This window comes from Nicotiana tabacum, chromosome 20 (genome assembly GCF_000715075.1).
Source record: "Nicotiana tabacum cultivar K326 chromosome 20, ASM71507v2, whole genome shotgun sequence".
Classification (NCBI taxonomy): Eukaryota; Viridiplantae; Streptophyta; class Magnoliopsida; order Solanales; family Solanaceae; genus Nicotiana; species Nicotiana tabacum.
The window spans coordinates 38,396,971-38,414,560 of NC_134099.1; the positions used below are offsets into that span (position 1 = coordinate 38,396,971).

Consider the following 17,590-nt stretch of genomic DNA (forward strand, 5'->3'; position numbering starts at 1 on the left):
GTTGCATAGTCCCACAGTAGAGCTCCATAGCGTCTACGGTGTTGGTCAATATCAGAAAGATCTTCCTTTGGGATTGCCAAATCTCCAAGGCTAACATACTCCGCAAATGCAGCCACAAATACACCACAATCGCTGCATAAGATGAGAATTTTTCATTATATAACAAATGATTAAAATAAAAAAATTAAACATATAGAAAGGGAGATTATTTTTTTACACTGAGCCTTCCTTTTGTTGTGGAATCTCAGCAACCATCCATTGTATGTCGAGAGGGTCCGTAACTGGTTTTTCGATGTATGCCTTTGTGCTCTTGAAGTTAATGTCTTTACGTTTACCATAGAAACCAGTGCATGACAAATACAGAGGGATAATGATTGAAAACTTGTCAACCAATGTCTCTACTGTTTTATGACGGTTTGCTCTCACCATGGAATCATATACATAAAGTTGTCTGTCCTTTATGTCAAAAACTAGCAACAACCAATGGAAGTTCTCTACAAGGTTCACAGGCATGAGCACATAGTCAACAAGATCCCAGGCAACATTAGCAAGAATTCTGTACCCAAGAATATATTCTCCAACATCATCCTCGGGTTTAACAACCGAATACCTTTGTTCCGGTGGAGAACTTATGAACTTGTCATAGATTCTTTCAATCTTTGTCTTGAACAAGCAATCCGTGGTTGTGAACCTAGTATTATTGTTGGGGCCATATTTGCCTCTTTTTCGCAAATAATACATAATAACATCAATGTGCTGCCAAAATAGAATAAACATATACAATAAAGTACGGTGTAACCACACTTGTCTACAAGACAGCTACAGATTAACTACAATTTGAATTTATTAAAAACTCTAACAGATTGCTGCAAATTAGCTACACTATAACTACAGAAATATAACAGTTAGTCCAAGTTCCTCACAAAATGTAGTTTAATTGTAGTTTGTATGAACCATAGTGAACAAGTACTATATGTACAATTGACCCATCATACTACAAAACAACTACACATTAACTATATTTATGCACTGTCTACATCTATTCACTATACAGAGGAACAAATGAAATATACCACCTAACTTAAGCTCCCAATAATCAGCAAGTTCAACCTACAGTTAATATTAATAGGCACAATCACAAGCTCTACAATATTACTACAAGGTAACTACAGTTGTGGTACACGGAGATTCCAAGTCAGTCAAAAGTACCAAAATTCCAGTTTGTACATACAATCATCATCACATATGATACATAAGGTCCATAAAAAGCAAAATTTCACAGCTGAGACATAAATATAGTAACATATATATGTTGTCTACAATATTACTACAATTACACATCATAGCTGAAAAATAAACTACAATTACACTACACAGCTGAAGACAAAACAGATATTGTGAATGATTATGTTCTTTATACTTACTATGTTATTGATGACTTGTCCGGGGTGAGCAAGGTCATAAAACCAGTCCTTCTTATCAATCTTTTCACAACCAAAATCCAACTAAGGCTTGATTTGGTTATCCTTCTTGGAAAAGTAATATTTCCTCCTGTAATAACAAAAAAAAGATGATCAAATACAAAAAATTTACAAAATGAATTACAATTTTAAAGTATAAAAATGGTGAACAGACAGTGTAAAATGAAGCATTCATACCTCCTAGATACTTTATCACTACGAATGTATAACCAGTTGGTGAACCTTTCTGTCAATTCAGGATCTACATTTTCACCTATGACACTTGTGAAGGGGTGCTTGAGGTAAAAAAATTTAGGTCCAACAGATGTGCTGCCTCCAGAACTATACAAAGATGTGAAAGGTGATCGTGCATGTTTTCCCGGTTGCCTTGTTCTACCGGGATGAACAGGGGTTGATTCATCTCGTATGGGCTTGCCATACATGACCAACTGTGATAAGTTTTCTGGCAGCTCAAAGTCATCCAATGTCAAACCTTTGTTTTCAATGCCTTCAGGAACAACTTTTTTATCAATGCCTTCAGGAACAACTTCAGTCACAGTCACACCGTGAATTGGCGACTGTGGAACTTCACCTTCTGTAGATAAGTGTAGATCTATGTAGATATGAACAGTATTATGGAGTTATAGAGAATATAGAGAATATATTACCTGCTTGTTGTGGCTCAGCCACTTCATCAATTACTGGTTCTTCCTCAATATTTCCTTGTAGATGTTCTGGTGAAACATCAGCTTGAATGAATAATTGGGAATGAGAATTGTAGATATATGTAGGAATATGTAGTTAAGGTGTAAATTATTAAAATTTTGCATAAAAACCTTATTGTAATGAAGGAATGGTTCTGTACCTGCTTTATATGCCTCAGCTGCTTCTTGGAAGTCAGGATATAAGTCAACATGTGGTTGAAAATGTTCTGGAGAAATTGTAGCTGCAACACATAGTAAAAAAATGATTAGTATAATTTAATAATGTTGTCTTGAAATTTGTAGATATGTATGCAGGAATTTTGTAGATACCTGTATTGCTTGTGCTTCCATGCAGTTGATCACCAGCATTGAACTGGAATTGCTGGTTGTTATCTCCTTGATGTTGGTAATTATTTTTTGTTGAACTACCAGCAAACTACAATTTTGGGGAATATTTGAGACTACTTTATTCATATGTCTTAATTAGTCTTAGTACAAAATTATATGTAAATTCTTACCTTTGACTCATCCAAATCAAACCTCTTGTTTATCACATTCATAACACCCTTCAAAGATTGATCTATGAACTCTCGAAGGCTTGAGAGTTCCTCAAAAACATCCTTCCTATAGGCATCTAACTTTACATCAACCTAAAAATTAAATATATAATTAGTTGGTAATCTTATTCTAACTGCTACAGTTACACTACAATTCAACAAACTATAATTGTTATAGATTTATACCACAAATTAACTACAATGTATAACATACTATAATTGTTATGTAATGAAGTCAAAATGTAGCAAATTATGTCAATATATTGTAGTTATTCATAATACCTGCACAATCCCCTTTTCCAACTTCATGAGCTTGCTACTGACAGATTCAATGTCCTCTTGAAAATCTGTATATTTGGGTTCAAATGATGGAGAAGCAGCAGTTGGAACATGTGATGGTTGAGCACCATGTTCATCTTCATATTGAATCTTGTCTGGCAGATTAAGCACTCCAAGCTCTTCTCCAGATTCAATCATGTTTGTGAACTGAATGATGAAAATAACAGTTAATTCAAGTGACAAAAAAATGTAGATTCAATGTAGTTATTATGAATGTAATTGTAGCATCATACAAAAGTGGAAAAAAAATACCTTGATCCACTCAGGCTTGATCATCTTCTTTTCAATTGCAGTTAACCAAATCTGCCCCTTTGTAGCTGACCATTTTAAAATGCGAGGTATAGATTCAGAACATCTCGTAGCAAGCTCGGTGCTGACGGACGAGCAACACTCATATAGCCACACTTGCAAGGCTAATGAGCATCCTCGTATCATATAAGAATGTACATGGGGATTAAGACGATGTCGGACAGATTCAATAACCTGCTTGAAGGATTTGATACCCCATGGGTATGACTCAAAATTACCAGACTCTATTAGAAAGAACATAAACTTGTCTATGAAAGTCACATGGTCTTTATCAGAAGGACAAACAAAAAATTCCAACATATAAAGAATGCACAACTTCACCGCATCCACATCGTTTGCCCATGCTTTATTAGTCACTACTTTTTTCAAATGCCATTTCTCAACCCTTTCTTTGTTCGGAAAATATGTATTCATTAAAGGGCTAATATAGGTGGAAGTGTAACCATAGTCTGAAAACTTATTCACACAAATAAGACCAGTTATCAACCCAAATTATCTCAAGGAAAAATTCAATTTTTCACCCTTAAATAGTACTGAAAAATATGAGTCAGTAGACTTTGTCAATTTATACTTCATCAGAAGATGAAGTGATTGGTTTTGCATACAGATTTTGGGGAGACCTAATAAGTAACCAAAACAAGTTTTTCTAAAAACCCTTAAAGCATTCGGAGAGAGTAAAGCTTGTATCTGGCTAGGTATGCTAGGATCACACAAACTGTGGAATCTAAACACACCATAATCAACATTTTATTGTGCAAAGTAAGGTCCATTCTGTAGAAAATATAAAATTAATGAACATTAGTAGTTTGCATAAAAAGGAAACAGTAATCTACATATAACTACATGACAAATACAAAATATAACTAGAAGAAGAATAGCCTACCCACACCTATAACTACAAAACAATAACAGAAGAACAATGCACGTGTAAACATTATCTACAGGATGTAACAGTTACTTCAAGTATCTCACATAAATGTAGATTAACTGTAGTTAGAATGAAGTTAAATATATGAGCTATACAGGTTACAATAAAAAATATCATATCTACAATTTAACCATCAGACTACACATCAACTACAAACTAACTACATTTATACACTGTCTAAGAGTCACAGTTCCAATTAGACTACAAAATTGAGACAAAGAATCTACAAAATTAGGACAACACCACATTTTACCAAAATACACTTGAACAATCAAAGAAGAACAATGCACTTGTAAACATTATCTACAGAATGTAACAGTTACTTCAAGTAACTCACAACATGTAGATAAATTGTATTTAGAATGAAGTTAAATGTAGCAGCAATACAGGTTACAATGAAAAATACCATCTCTACAATTTAACGATCAGACTACAAATCAACTACAAACTAACTACAGTATACACTGTCTAATAATCACAGTTCCATTAAACCTACAAAATTGCGAAAAATAATCTACAAAATTAGGACAATACCACATTTGGCCAAAAAACACTTGAATACTAAATTAACACTTGAACAACAGATTTTTACAACCAAAATCAAACTACAAAACAGTGAGGAAACATAAATAGTGTTTACCTTTATTGAAATTTTTTCCTTAACCAATTTTGGTACTTTTTTTTAGGGTTTCTTCTTCTTTGGTTTTGATGAAGAAGGAGAGACCTTGTGTTTTTTCACAGATGGAACTTTGGGAGAATCATCTACAAAATCGTCATCTACACTCAACTCTTTCCCCTTGCGTTTCAGTTGATTGTCGACTAGTTTATCAACTCCACCAACATCAACATCGTGCAAATGCTTGCTTCTCATTTCCGCACGAATTTGTCTAGGAGATGAAATACCAGTAGTTTGTTCACTTGCATGCGTCGTTTGTGGGTTTTTTGGTGGTGATTTTGGTGTTAAAACACCCAAATCAAAGGTTGGAATATCAGCTAATATAGTTTTTGATGATTTTTTTTGGGGAGTGTTGGTTTTTTTCATGATTTAGGAGTTGAAGACAAAGATGGAAGTGAATTCAAATCGTGGGGGATACTATCAACTGAAGGTAATTAAGTGGAGAAGAAAGTGATGGTAATTGTGGGTGAGAAGAGATTGTACGAGAATGGAGGAAAAACTGAAGGTAAATCGTGGGGGTGGGGAACTGAAGGTAAATCGTAGGGGGTGTGGGGGGGGGGAGGAGAGAGGGGCGGGTAAACCAAATAACGTGAAGATACAGTCCTATAATTATGCCTAATAAAAATGAACCCTTAATTATATCCCTAATTTGAATTATGGTATAGAAATGGTAATTTGGTATGCTTAAATGTAATAAACACAAACCTTAAACATTGAGGGTAATAAGTTTTGATATATGGTATAGATAGGTAAAAATACCTTTTATTAAAGGGTAGGGGATTTGGGTAAGTTAGAGAAGTGGGCTGTACATTTTTTAGGGAATTGGGCCATGCAAATTTGGCCCATATCCGAAATTAGACCCAAAATAGCTTAATTCCCCTTTTCTTTCTTTGTTGTTTTTCATTTTTTCTTTAATTTTAAAAATCAAAATTAAATTAATTAAATCCTAAATTAATCTAATTTTTTAGAAATTAAAATTATTTATTTATTTTTAACATTAAGACGACTAATTAACTTAAAACTAAAGAAAAATGCTAATTTTAAAGGCTAAAATCTAAATATGTAAAAATGACAATTTTTTGTGATTTTTTGCTTAATAAAATTAATTCCTACATGCAAATTGAACCTAAGATGGCATGAAATTAAAACGTGACAATTTTTATAATTTTTCTATGATTTTAAATTATTAAAAATGCATGAAATGCAACTAAATAAAGAGAAACTTCTAAAATCCCTTAAAAATTATTTTTGGTATATTTTTAAGAGTTATTTTCATGTAGGACAAAAATTAGGTGCTCACACACAGAACAACCAGATTCAAAAATATTTGGCAAACAGATTTCACATAGGGAGAGAGGGATTGGGGACACATAGAATACACCTCTGTGTATAGTGGAGCACATAAGCAACAAGATGCATGGAATTCTCAAAAGTTTGTAGAATTAATAAGTTAGTTACAAGGGTAGGTGATTGAGACATGGAGCAAAGATTACAGTAAAGACAAGTTGAAAATACATAAACCCTGGACATGACCAAACACACAACTAGAGTTGCCTTGAGAGACTAGATGACTTAGCATAATCTCATCAGTAAAACAGAGTAGGCAAGGACTTAAATGAATAGACTAGGCAAACACCACACAAACACTCATAGTTTAGACATGATAATCACATATAGAACAAAACAGGTTGAGGCATTCTATATAAAGTAGTAGACATGTCATTATAGATTAGACATACTAATCACAGATTGAACAGAACAAGGTTCAGACATGCTAGGTGAAACAATAAACAGGCAATGTAGTTTAGACATGCTAATTACATATCGAGCAACAAGATTGAGACATGCTATGGCATGTGTCACACCTCCTTTTTCCGCGCCCGCGGGGCGCGTAGGGAGTTTTCTCCAATTGAAGGACAGTCGAAACGGGATTTATTTAAATGTTTCAGAGTCGCCACCTGGGAATTTTAAAAGCGTCCCAAGTCACCAATTTCTAATCCCTGATTCGAGGAGAATATGACTCTGTTTGTTATTCTGCGAACCAGAAATCCTGAGTAAGGAATTTTGTTAATCCGGAAGAAAGTATTAGGCATTTCCGAATACGTGGTTCTAGCACGGTCGCTCAACTATTTTTATTGGCTTAATTATCTCGATTTTACTAAATACATTTTTTATTGCATGATTTTACTACCGCTTTTACTTATTGTTTACAATTATATAAACGAATTACGCGTACGTATATTCGTATTATATACCTTTCATAATTACGGGGGATCATGTCACGCATACGTGTACACAATATAATTGACCATATTATGTCCTTTATTACAAATTCATATGTTCGTGATTTAAAATAAAATTATGAACGTCATCACCCTTATATTTAAACAGTGAACTGCACATCCCGGGTTATATGAAATTATTTTAACATTTTTGGAGGAATCCTTTTTATTAAATATTCGCTCGAAATTGCGTGTACGCATAATCCGAATTTGCTTTTAAAAATATAATCAGGGTACGCGAATGCATCCCTAATTGCGCAAAATCTTTGTAATAATATTATGGATTTTCCACAAAATTGTTTATTATAACTACACATTTTATATAAAAATCCTGAGAAATTCACACTCAAGGGATGCCTTTAAATTCTTTTAAAAGAATTCACAATTTATTAAATGTTGACCATCGATTATAATTTCCGCGTATAATTTATGTTCATCCAGACTATTCAAATTCAAAGTAAAGAATAAAAATATGATTAATACTATTCTTCACAAATACAACATATATACATATACCAAAGGATGAATTGCATATGAAACTAAAAAATAATTTATGAAGGGAAGAAATATTTTTTGAAGAATTTTCATTATTTTTATTTAGTGCAAATTCTATTTCTAATTACCATTGATATAAAGTGTTACAATTTGTGCATGTACATATCATCTCATTCTCACATGCTTGTTTTTAATCCAAAATTATAATTGCTTAGTTAATTTATTTATAACGATAAATAATCAAATTGATGAGAAAGGGGTTATTATTCGAATTGATTCAATAAAATTGTATTACATGCAACATAGTTGTGCGCCTAAACATTCATAATATTCTTAACATCGTAACGAGCTATACCAACTCACCTTACTCATATGATTATAAATATACCTGTCATCATGTCATATATGAACATATAACTTACATCAATCTAAACAAAATCATATTTTTACAAGATATACTAATAATGTAACTTCTTAATACTTCCATTCTACTTTACATTTAGCTAAAGGTATTACGGGATGTAATCAATGGCCCATTTTTATGCCATATTCCCTGTTTTGACAACTCAAATATGACTATACTAATGAGAAATTCTGGCATAGATAATACTATTACAGCACTTATATGAGTTTTAAAAGAGAATGATCAACTACTAATTATCATGTCAAACATACTACTATATTAACCAAACATGAAACAAGACTGAACTTTTTAAAATAATGAACTTAGACAAAATAAAAATAGAATAAAAATAGAATTGCAATTCAAGCTTCATTGATTTGTCATGCTGAATCTCTTTCCAACATAGAATTTAAAAGATATGTACCTGGAAATGAAGATAGAAGGAGTAAATTTCAGCAGTTTCAGCAGTAACAAAATACCGGCAGGATATACCAATAACACAGCAAGTCTTGAACAAGACCCGTTAACCCAGATGAACAGTGACAGAAACTTGAGATAAAGATTTCAAATTCAAACTGAACAATATCCACAAACAATCAACGGATAGATTTTAGAAGAATAACATTTTTTTTTCAGATTTCAGTTTCTTCCTGTTTCGGATTCCTATTTCTGATTTTCTGTTTCTGTTTTCTTTTCTTCTTCTATCCAGATTTCTCTCTATGTATATGTATTTCTGTGTATATCTCTAATGCCTTAAAATCAGACTCTCAAAATCTCTCTCCCTCTCTTAAAAACTCTCTCTGAAAACTGATCTTCAGTCCCTTTTAAAATCTGTCCTTCAAATCAGATTTTTCTCCTAATATCTCCTCCTTTTTTTTCTTTTCTCTTTTCTCAATCTCTGTCCAGCTCCCTGTATTTATACAGGCCTGCCCCTTTCTTTTTAAGTGCTGCCTGGACCCTTTTCTTTTTTTAAAAAAAAAAACAGAAAGTTCCATTAAAATCTGCTTTTAAATACTTTAAGTGATCTTATCCTGATTTTAAGCAGCCCCATTACCCTTTGTTTCCCATTATCATATTAAACTATAGCCATTAACATTCCACTTTCAGCCCACTATACTATCACATTACCCTTACTGTTCTGTCCCAGAAATGCCCCCCAGAAATCCTACTGTAATTACTGTTATTACTGCTTTCAAACTTAAAATCAGAATCTAACAATACAGATTTTGAAATCTGTTCAAACCTGATTATTAATCTGATTTAAGACAGCTACAACTAATTCTCTTAAGTTCTTAATTGAATCTTAACTGAGAATATACTCTTTCTAATACAATAGTATCTAGTCAATACTTGTGAAATGGAGTTTAAACCTAGCATCACAATAACATTACACTGAACTCAGTACAATAATTCAAACTGAACTTCAGCTTTTGAACTAAGATCAAACAAACAGGAGCATTGTCAATATACTGACAATGCCCTGAAACTTAATGTTCAGGAAACAATATACATACAACAATTATTCTGACAGACTTATTGATTTACAAACAAGGGTGATTTCACTGATGAGTATTAACTTAAGCTGATTATCTACAACAATTGTCAACAAACAGTCTATAGAAACATATTATTTCAATCAGTATTATCACAAATGGGAATTCATAATGTAACTAATCGACGAATTTAATCGAGTCGATTATACACATTGTGAACAAACATAACCAACAGAAACAATTCATTTATTTGATCAGACATACGGGTATGAGACAAAAATGACAGAATTAATCAAACAAAAATATGAAAAATTAACAGGTTATTAAAACAAACAAAAATACACGTAGAATACACAAAAAAAATACCTCTGAACCTTCAAATTTATTCAGACTAGAACTCCACTTGGATTCGGACTTTTTGAAATCAAACAGACCTTAGTCGAAGTATTTTCCACTGAAAATACATCGACTAAGGTCGATTAAACCTCAATCTTCTATTTAATTTGGGCAGAATCCACAAGTTTGGTATTTCTAGGGTTCCTGAAGGTTCGATTTGGGGCTTAACCATTTCTGGTTAGATTCGAGGGGAACCAAAGATGACACAAGGGTGAGGGAAGCCTAGGGGTGATTTGGTGTTAGTTTAGAACAGATCTGGGTGAGTTCTTGTTTGGCTCGAATCTTCAAATGAAGATTCGAGAAGCTCTAAGGTGATTCGAGCCAAACAAACACCGGATCCATAACGAGGCAGGCTAGGGGGTGCTATGGTGTTAACTAGGGGCTGTTTGGTTTAGATCTGAGTTTGGCTCGAATCTTCAAATGAATATTCGAGAACCTTCAGGAAGATTCGAGCCAAGCGGCTAACATATTCGGATAGAGGGTGTTCAGGGGGTTCTGGGGTGTTAAGGTGGTGACCGGCGGCGTTGATGCCGCCGGGTTTCAGGTGGTGGGGAATAAGGGCAGCTAGGGTTAGGGGTTTGATTTCGGAAGGGATGATGAACAGTAGAGAAGAGGGGGGTGTTCAGTTAGGGGCCGGGGTAGGGGTTTGGGCCTTATATAGGGGTGGGGTGGATTGATCTCATCCGTTGGATCAATTAAGATGCACGGTTGAGATCAATCCACTTAACCAAATGTTGTCGTTTGGTTGAAATTCGAGGTCAGGCTGGATCGGGTCAAAGGGTCGGGTTACAGGTTACGGGTAAGGGGTGAGATCTCCGCCGTTGGATTGATTCGATCCAACGGTCCTTGATGAAGCGTGACCAAACGCTGTCGTTTTGGCTCGTGTAAATTGGACCGGACAGGTTTGTTTGGACTGGGCTGAGGGACAATTGTTTTATTTGGGCCTGGATTTCAATCCAGGTCCGATTATTTTATACTTGAAGCCTATTTTCTATTTCTCAATTTTATTCTTAATTAATAAAATCCTAATCAAAATTATAAAAACAAAATTATCATTACAAAAATACTAATTACCTTTTAATAACCATTAACACATAGATAAAACATTAATTACACAGTGAAACATTTGAAATAGAACCAGTGCATATTTTTTGTGATTTTATTTTGAATCAATTATTAAATGCATAATTAAATCCTAGATATGCATGAAACATATATTTTTATTTTTATTTTCATTTTATTATGACAAAGTAAACATTTACGGACATAACACAAATATTTAACACCACGCAAATTCAAAAAATTGCACACTAAAAGAAATTTATTTTATTTTTGTGTTATTTTGGAGTAGTTTTTGTGAGGCAAAAATCACGTGCTCACAGCTGCCCCTCTTTGTGCGGAAACTCGAAGAGTTTTCGTGCAAAGATAAAGTGAGCGGATACGAGCGATTTTTGCCCGTTCAAATACTCCGTGGGAAGCATTTTTTGAAAGATTTGACCGAACCTCTGCTTCAAAGGTTTCCTACATATCATTGGCTATAAAGGAATCAGGTCAATGTAGTTCGGGAAGTTTTGGGTAGCTGGGACTACCGTGGGACTGTGATGTTACTGCTGCTTCGTGCTGTTTTGTACTGCTTGCTGACCTCCTTATTACACCTTATTTCAAAGGTAATACAAAAAGCTAAACTAGACTATGGTACATGAATTATAAAATCTTATCTAGATCATGCCCTTGCGTTTCTTGTTGTCTTGATATCTTGGTGACTCTTGGGCATTTGTCTTATTCCTGTATTCCTTTTCATTGTGTCCCGTATTTTCTTTATCTGTTTGGGATTCTTGTTGTTTCCTGCTGGGGGCTTTGTTGGACTCCTCTGCTTTATTGACTCTAAATGTGCTCCTTTCTTATATGAGCGGGTTTTTGATTTCAACACTTCAATTGTATTCCCTTGTTCTCCAGGTGGGTGCCTGACTTCTGTCTGTTTTAATTGTATTCCCTTGTTCTCCAGGTGGACGCCTAATTTCTTCAATTCTTTGTCCTCATTCTCCAGGTGGACGCCTGATTCCTTCTTTAATTCTTATCCTCATTCTCCAGGTGGACGCCTGACTTCTTCAATTCTTCATCCTCGTTCTCCAGGTGGACACCTGATTTCTTTAATTCTCATCCTCATTCTCCAGGTGGACGCCTGACTTCCTTAATTCTCATCCTCATTCTCCAGGTGGACGCCTGATTCCTTTAATTCTCATCCTCATTCTCCAGGTGGACGCCTGACTTCTTTAATTCTTATCCTCATTCTCCAGGTGGACGCCTGACTTCTTCAATTCTCATCCTCATTCTCCAGGTGGACGCCTGACTTCTTTAATTCTCATCCTCATTCTCCAGGTGGACGCATGACTTCTTTAATTCTCATCCTCATTCTCCAGGTGGATGCCTGACTTCTTCAATTCTTTGTCCTCATTCTCCAGGTGGACGCCTGACTTCTTCAATTCTCATCCTCATTCTCCAGGTGGACGCCTGATTTCTTCAACTCTCATCCTCATTCTCCAGGTGGACGCCTGATTTCTTTAATTCTCATCCTCATTCTCCAGGTGGACGCCTGACTTCTTTAATTCTCATCCTAATTCTCCAGGTGGACGCCTGACTTCTTCAATTCTTTGTCCTCATTCTCCAGGTGGACGCCTGACTTCTTCAATTCTCATCCTCATTCTCCAGGTGGAAGCCTGATTTCTTCAACTCTCATCCTCATTCTCCAGGTGGACGCCTGATTTCTTTAATTCTCATCCTCATTCTCCAGGTGGACGCCTGACTTCTTTAATTCTCATCCTCATTCTCCAGGTGGACGCCTGAATTCTTTAATTGTCATCCTCGTTCTCCAGGTGAACGCCTGATTCTTTCTTTAATTCTTCATCCTCGTTCTCCATGTGGACGCCTGACTTCTTCTATTCTTTGTCCTCATTCTCCAGGTGGACGCCTGACTTCTTCAATTCGCATCCTCATTCTCCAGGTGGACGCCTGATTTCTTCAACTCTCATCCTCATTCTCCAGGTGGACGCCTGACTTCTTCAATTCTTTGTCCTCATTCTCCAGGTGGACGCCTGACTTCTTCAATTCTCATCCTCATTCTCCAGGTGGACGCCTGATTTCTTCAACTCTCATCCTCATTCTCCAGGTGGACGCCTGATTTCTTTTTAACTTCTTCATCCTCATTCTCCAGGTGGATGCCTGACTTCTTTAATTCTCATCCTCATTCTCCAGGTGGACGCCTGATTCCTTCCTTTATTCTTCATCCTCGTTCTCCAGGTGGACGCCTGATTTCTTCAATTCTTCCTCATTCTCCAGGTGGACGCCTGACTTCTTCAATTCTTTGTCCTCATTCTCCAGGTGGACGCCTGATTTCTTTAACTCTCATCCTCATTCTCCAGGTGGACGCCTGATTTCTTTTTAACTTCTTCATCCTCATTCTCCAGGTGGACGCCTGACTTCTTTAATTCTCATTCTCCAGGTGGACGCCTGATTCCTTTTTTAATTCTTCATCCTCGTTCTCCAGGTGGACGCCTGATTTCTTCTTTTCTCCTTCATCCTCATTCTCCAGGTGGACGCCTGACTTCTTCAATTCTTTGTCCTCATTCTCCAGGTGGACGCCTGACTTCTTTTTAATTCTTTTCATCGGGTTTTTCCTGACACAAATGTTGTTTTTGCCCCTGTTTTAAAATCAAAGAAAACTTTGTTAGTTTTAAAACATGAGGGTTAACTGGGCATTCTCGCCGACGGTGGGGCTTCTCTGTCTTGTTTTGTTGCCTTGAAATGGTTGAAAGATTGTTTGTCCTTGTAATTGATCCTTAACTATAGGATTCCCCTCTGTATGTTTTCTTTAAAACCCTTTTAACCGTAATCATATGTTCTCCTGACATTGTTGATCCGCTTTTGATTTCATTTTTCTTACACTCATATCTTATTATTTCTATCTCCCGCCTTTCATGGCCGTATTTTGCATCATGTAACCTTGAATCTTGGTAGTATACCTTGACATTCCTTCTTATTTGTTTGGATAAAACTTATCTCAAAGCTTTAGAAAAGTAAGATTATTAGTGACGAAACATGCTGATTTTGACAATTATAGAATGAAAAGAAAAATCCAAATTTGGATGATCGTTGACGAAGGAATAAAGGACTTATCTGATTGGAGTCACTGGCGCCAATGATCAAGGTATGCAATTTGGATTAATCAACCCAGTCTTTTAATCAATCTCCTTTCAATTGTCTCATTTTTGTTTTCCCCAAAATTTCCGTAATCCAACTTCATTTTTCATTTTACAGACCTGTTGGACTTGCAATATCTCAAAGAGTTTTCATCGATAAACCTTCCTCATTTGTTCATTTCTTACTTCATTTTCGCCTTATGGTGCCTATGGAGGTTTTCACTAATAAGACTCTCTCATTTTACTTTCTCTCAACTTCCGTCGCCTTATGGTGCCCGTGTGGGTTTTCACCTATAAGACTCTCTCATTTTTACTTTCTTTTCTTGTTTGTAGCAGAGTGTTATGAACCATCTTCATTTGTTTTACTCAGCATTTTTCTAAGATTGGTCGAAAGGTCTTTTTGGTATGTGGTGGGAAATGGAAAGGTATCAAAAACTAAACAGTTTTGGTATGGGTTTAAAATTACAACTCTTGGAATCTTTTTCTTATTTCCAATACAACTCCTGCCCCAGTTTTCTTGATTGGGGTCTCTTGATGTTTCTTTTGTGCACATTATGCATATTGTGCACGCTATGACCGAGCCGTGAGGCGTCTACGTATCCTTCTTTGAGAAATCAGGTCAAATGTAGTTCACTAAATAATAGTGATTTTTTTTTTATTTCATATTTGATTTTCATTGATTCCAAGAGAGGGTAAGAAAGAAACAAATATGGCTCGAAGGGGAAGCAAATGGTATAGTGTTTGGATAGCAGAATAAATTGCCTTTGTCATTCCAATCTTCGAAATAATGCTAAATACAAACATAAAAAGAAATTATGCATAATATCTCTTTAACGCGTCAGAATTGATCGCCATGTCTATGCATTTGCCTTCAATGTCTGTTAAGCATAGTGCTCCATTCGATAATACTCTGGTCACAATGAATGGTCCTTGCCAATTCGGGGCAAATTTGCCTTTTGCCTAAACCTGATGTGGAAGAATATGTTTCAGCACATGTTGACCCACTTCGAACTTCCGTGGACGCACCTTTTTGTTATATGCTCTTGCTATTCTTCTTTGATATAATTGACCATGACATATTGCGGCCAATCGTTTTTCATCAATCAAGTTTAACTGTTCCAGACGGGTTTTGACCCACTCATCATCATCAATCTTTGCTTTGGCGATGATCCGAAGGGAAGGAATCTCAACTTCTGTAGGAATTACTGCTTCAGTGCCATATACCAACAAATAAGGAGTTGCTCCTACTGAAATGCGAACAGTAGTGCGGTATCCCAATAATGCAAATGGTAATTTTTCATGCCATTGTCTTGAACCTTCTACCATTTTCTGAAGTATCTTCTTTATGTTTTTGTTGGCTGCCTCGACTGCTCCATTCGCCTTGGGCCGATATGGGGTAGAGTTGCGATGTGTAATCTTAAACTGTTGACATACTTCCTTCATTAAGTTGCTGTTAAGATTAGCACCGTTATCTGTGATGATCACCTTTGGGATTCCGAATCGACATATGATATTTGAGTGGACAAAATCGACCACAGCTTTCTTGGTCACCGATTTGAATGTCTTGGCCTCAACCCATTTGGTAAAATAATCAATGGCTACCAGAATGAACCTGTGCCCATTGGATGTTGCCGGCTCAATTGGTCCAATCACATCCATGCCCCAGGCAACGAAGGGCCATGGTGCCGACATTGTGTGCAACTCGTATGGTGGAGAATGAATCAAATCTCCGTGTATCTGGCATTGATGACACTTGCGCACAAAATTGATACAATCTCGCTCCATGGTAAGCCAATAGTAACCAGCTCGGAGGATTTTCTTTGCCAACACATATCCACTCATGTGGGGTCCACAAACTCCAGAATGTACTTCAGACATGACAGTTGTAGCTTGTCTGGCATCTATGCATCTTAATAATCCAAGGTCTGGTGTTCTTTTATACAAAATTCCTCCGCTCAAGAAGAATCCATTTGCCAATCGCCTAATGGTCCTCTTTTGATCTCTTGTGGCTTGTGCGGGATACATCCCCATCCTGATATACTCCTTGATGTCGTGGAACCATGGTTCACCATCAAATTCTTCTTCAACCATATTGCACTAAGCGTGCTGATCGTGGACTCAAATATGTAGTGGATCCACATAAGCTTTGTCTGGATGGTGCAACATTGATGCCAAGGTAGCCAATGCATCGGCGACCTCATTATGGATCCTTGGAATATGCCGGAACTCCACTGATTGAAACCGCTGACAAAGATCATGTAGACATTGTCGGTATGGTATGAGCTTTAAGTCTCGGGTTTCCCATTCTCCTTGAATTTGATGTACCAGAAGATCCGAATCTCCCATGACTAAGATTTCTTGGATACCCATGTTTGCGGCTAGCCTTAACCCCATAATACAAGCTTCATATTCAGCCATATTATTGGTGCAATAAAATCGCAGTTGAGCCGTAACAGGATAGTGATGCCCTGTTTCAGAAATGATTACAGCTCCTACCCCGACTCCTTTCATGTTAGCGGCCCCATCAAAGAAAAGTTTCCAACTAGGTTTTTCAATTTTACTCCATCTCGTCGATATGCATTATTTCTTCATTAGGAAAATAGGTTTTCAACGGCTCGTACTCTTCGTCGACCGGGTTTTCAGCTAAATGATCAGCCAATGCTTGGGCTTTTATTGCAGTTCGAGTCACATAGATGATGTCAAATTCTGTGAGCAATATCTGCCACTTTGCAAGTCTTCCCGTTGGCATAGGCTTTTGAAAAATATATTTCAATGGATCCAGACGCGAAATGAGGTAAGTGGTGTAGGACGACAAATAGTGTTTCAATTTTAGAGGTACCCATGTTAGGGCGCAACATGTCTTTTCCAGATGAGTATACTTAACCTCGTAAACTGTGAACTTTTTGCTAAGGTAGTAGATGGCCTGTTCTTTTCTGCCAGTGAGGTCATGTTGCCCCAATACACAACCAAATGAATTTTCCAAGACCGTCAAGTAAAGAATCAGAGGTCTTCCTGGCTCTGGCGGGACCATCACGGGTGGGTTTGACAGGTATCCTTTTATCTTGTCAAACGCCTCCTGACACTTGTCGGTCCATTCGACCGCAGCATCTTTTTTCAACAATTTGAAAATAGGCTCACAGGTTGTTGTAAGCTGAGCAATAAACCTGCTGATGTAATTCAACCATCCCAACAAACTCATTACTTCAGTTTTGTTCTTTGGAGGTGGCAATTCTTAAATGGCTTTGATTTTTGATGGGTCTAGCTCGATACCTCGTCGACTGACTATGAATCCCAGCAACTTTCCAGATGGAACTCCAAATGCGCATTTGGTAGGGTTAAGCTTGAGGTTGTA

The 17,590-nt window shown here is 36.4% G+C and overlaps 1 long non-coding RNA gene across 1 annotated transcript; it reads right to left on the reverse strand.

Annotated features, from left to right (window-relative positions):
- Positions 1–1,909: 1,909 nt before the first annotated feature.
- LOC142174153 (uncharacterized) lies at positions 1,910–2,602 on the reverse strand. The gene is made up of 4 exons (XR_012703489.1): positions 2,495–2,602; positions 2,326–2,406; positions 2,129–2,194; positions 1,910–2,055 (listed from the first exon to the last, which is right to left on the reverse strand). It is a non-coding gene; the product is annotated as an uncharacterized LOC142174153 (long non-coding RNA).
- Between the last annotated feature and the right edge of the window lie 14,988 nt (positions 2,603–17,590).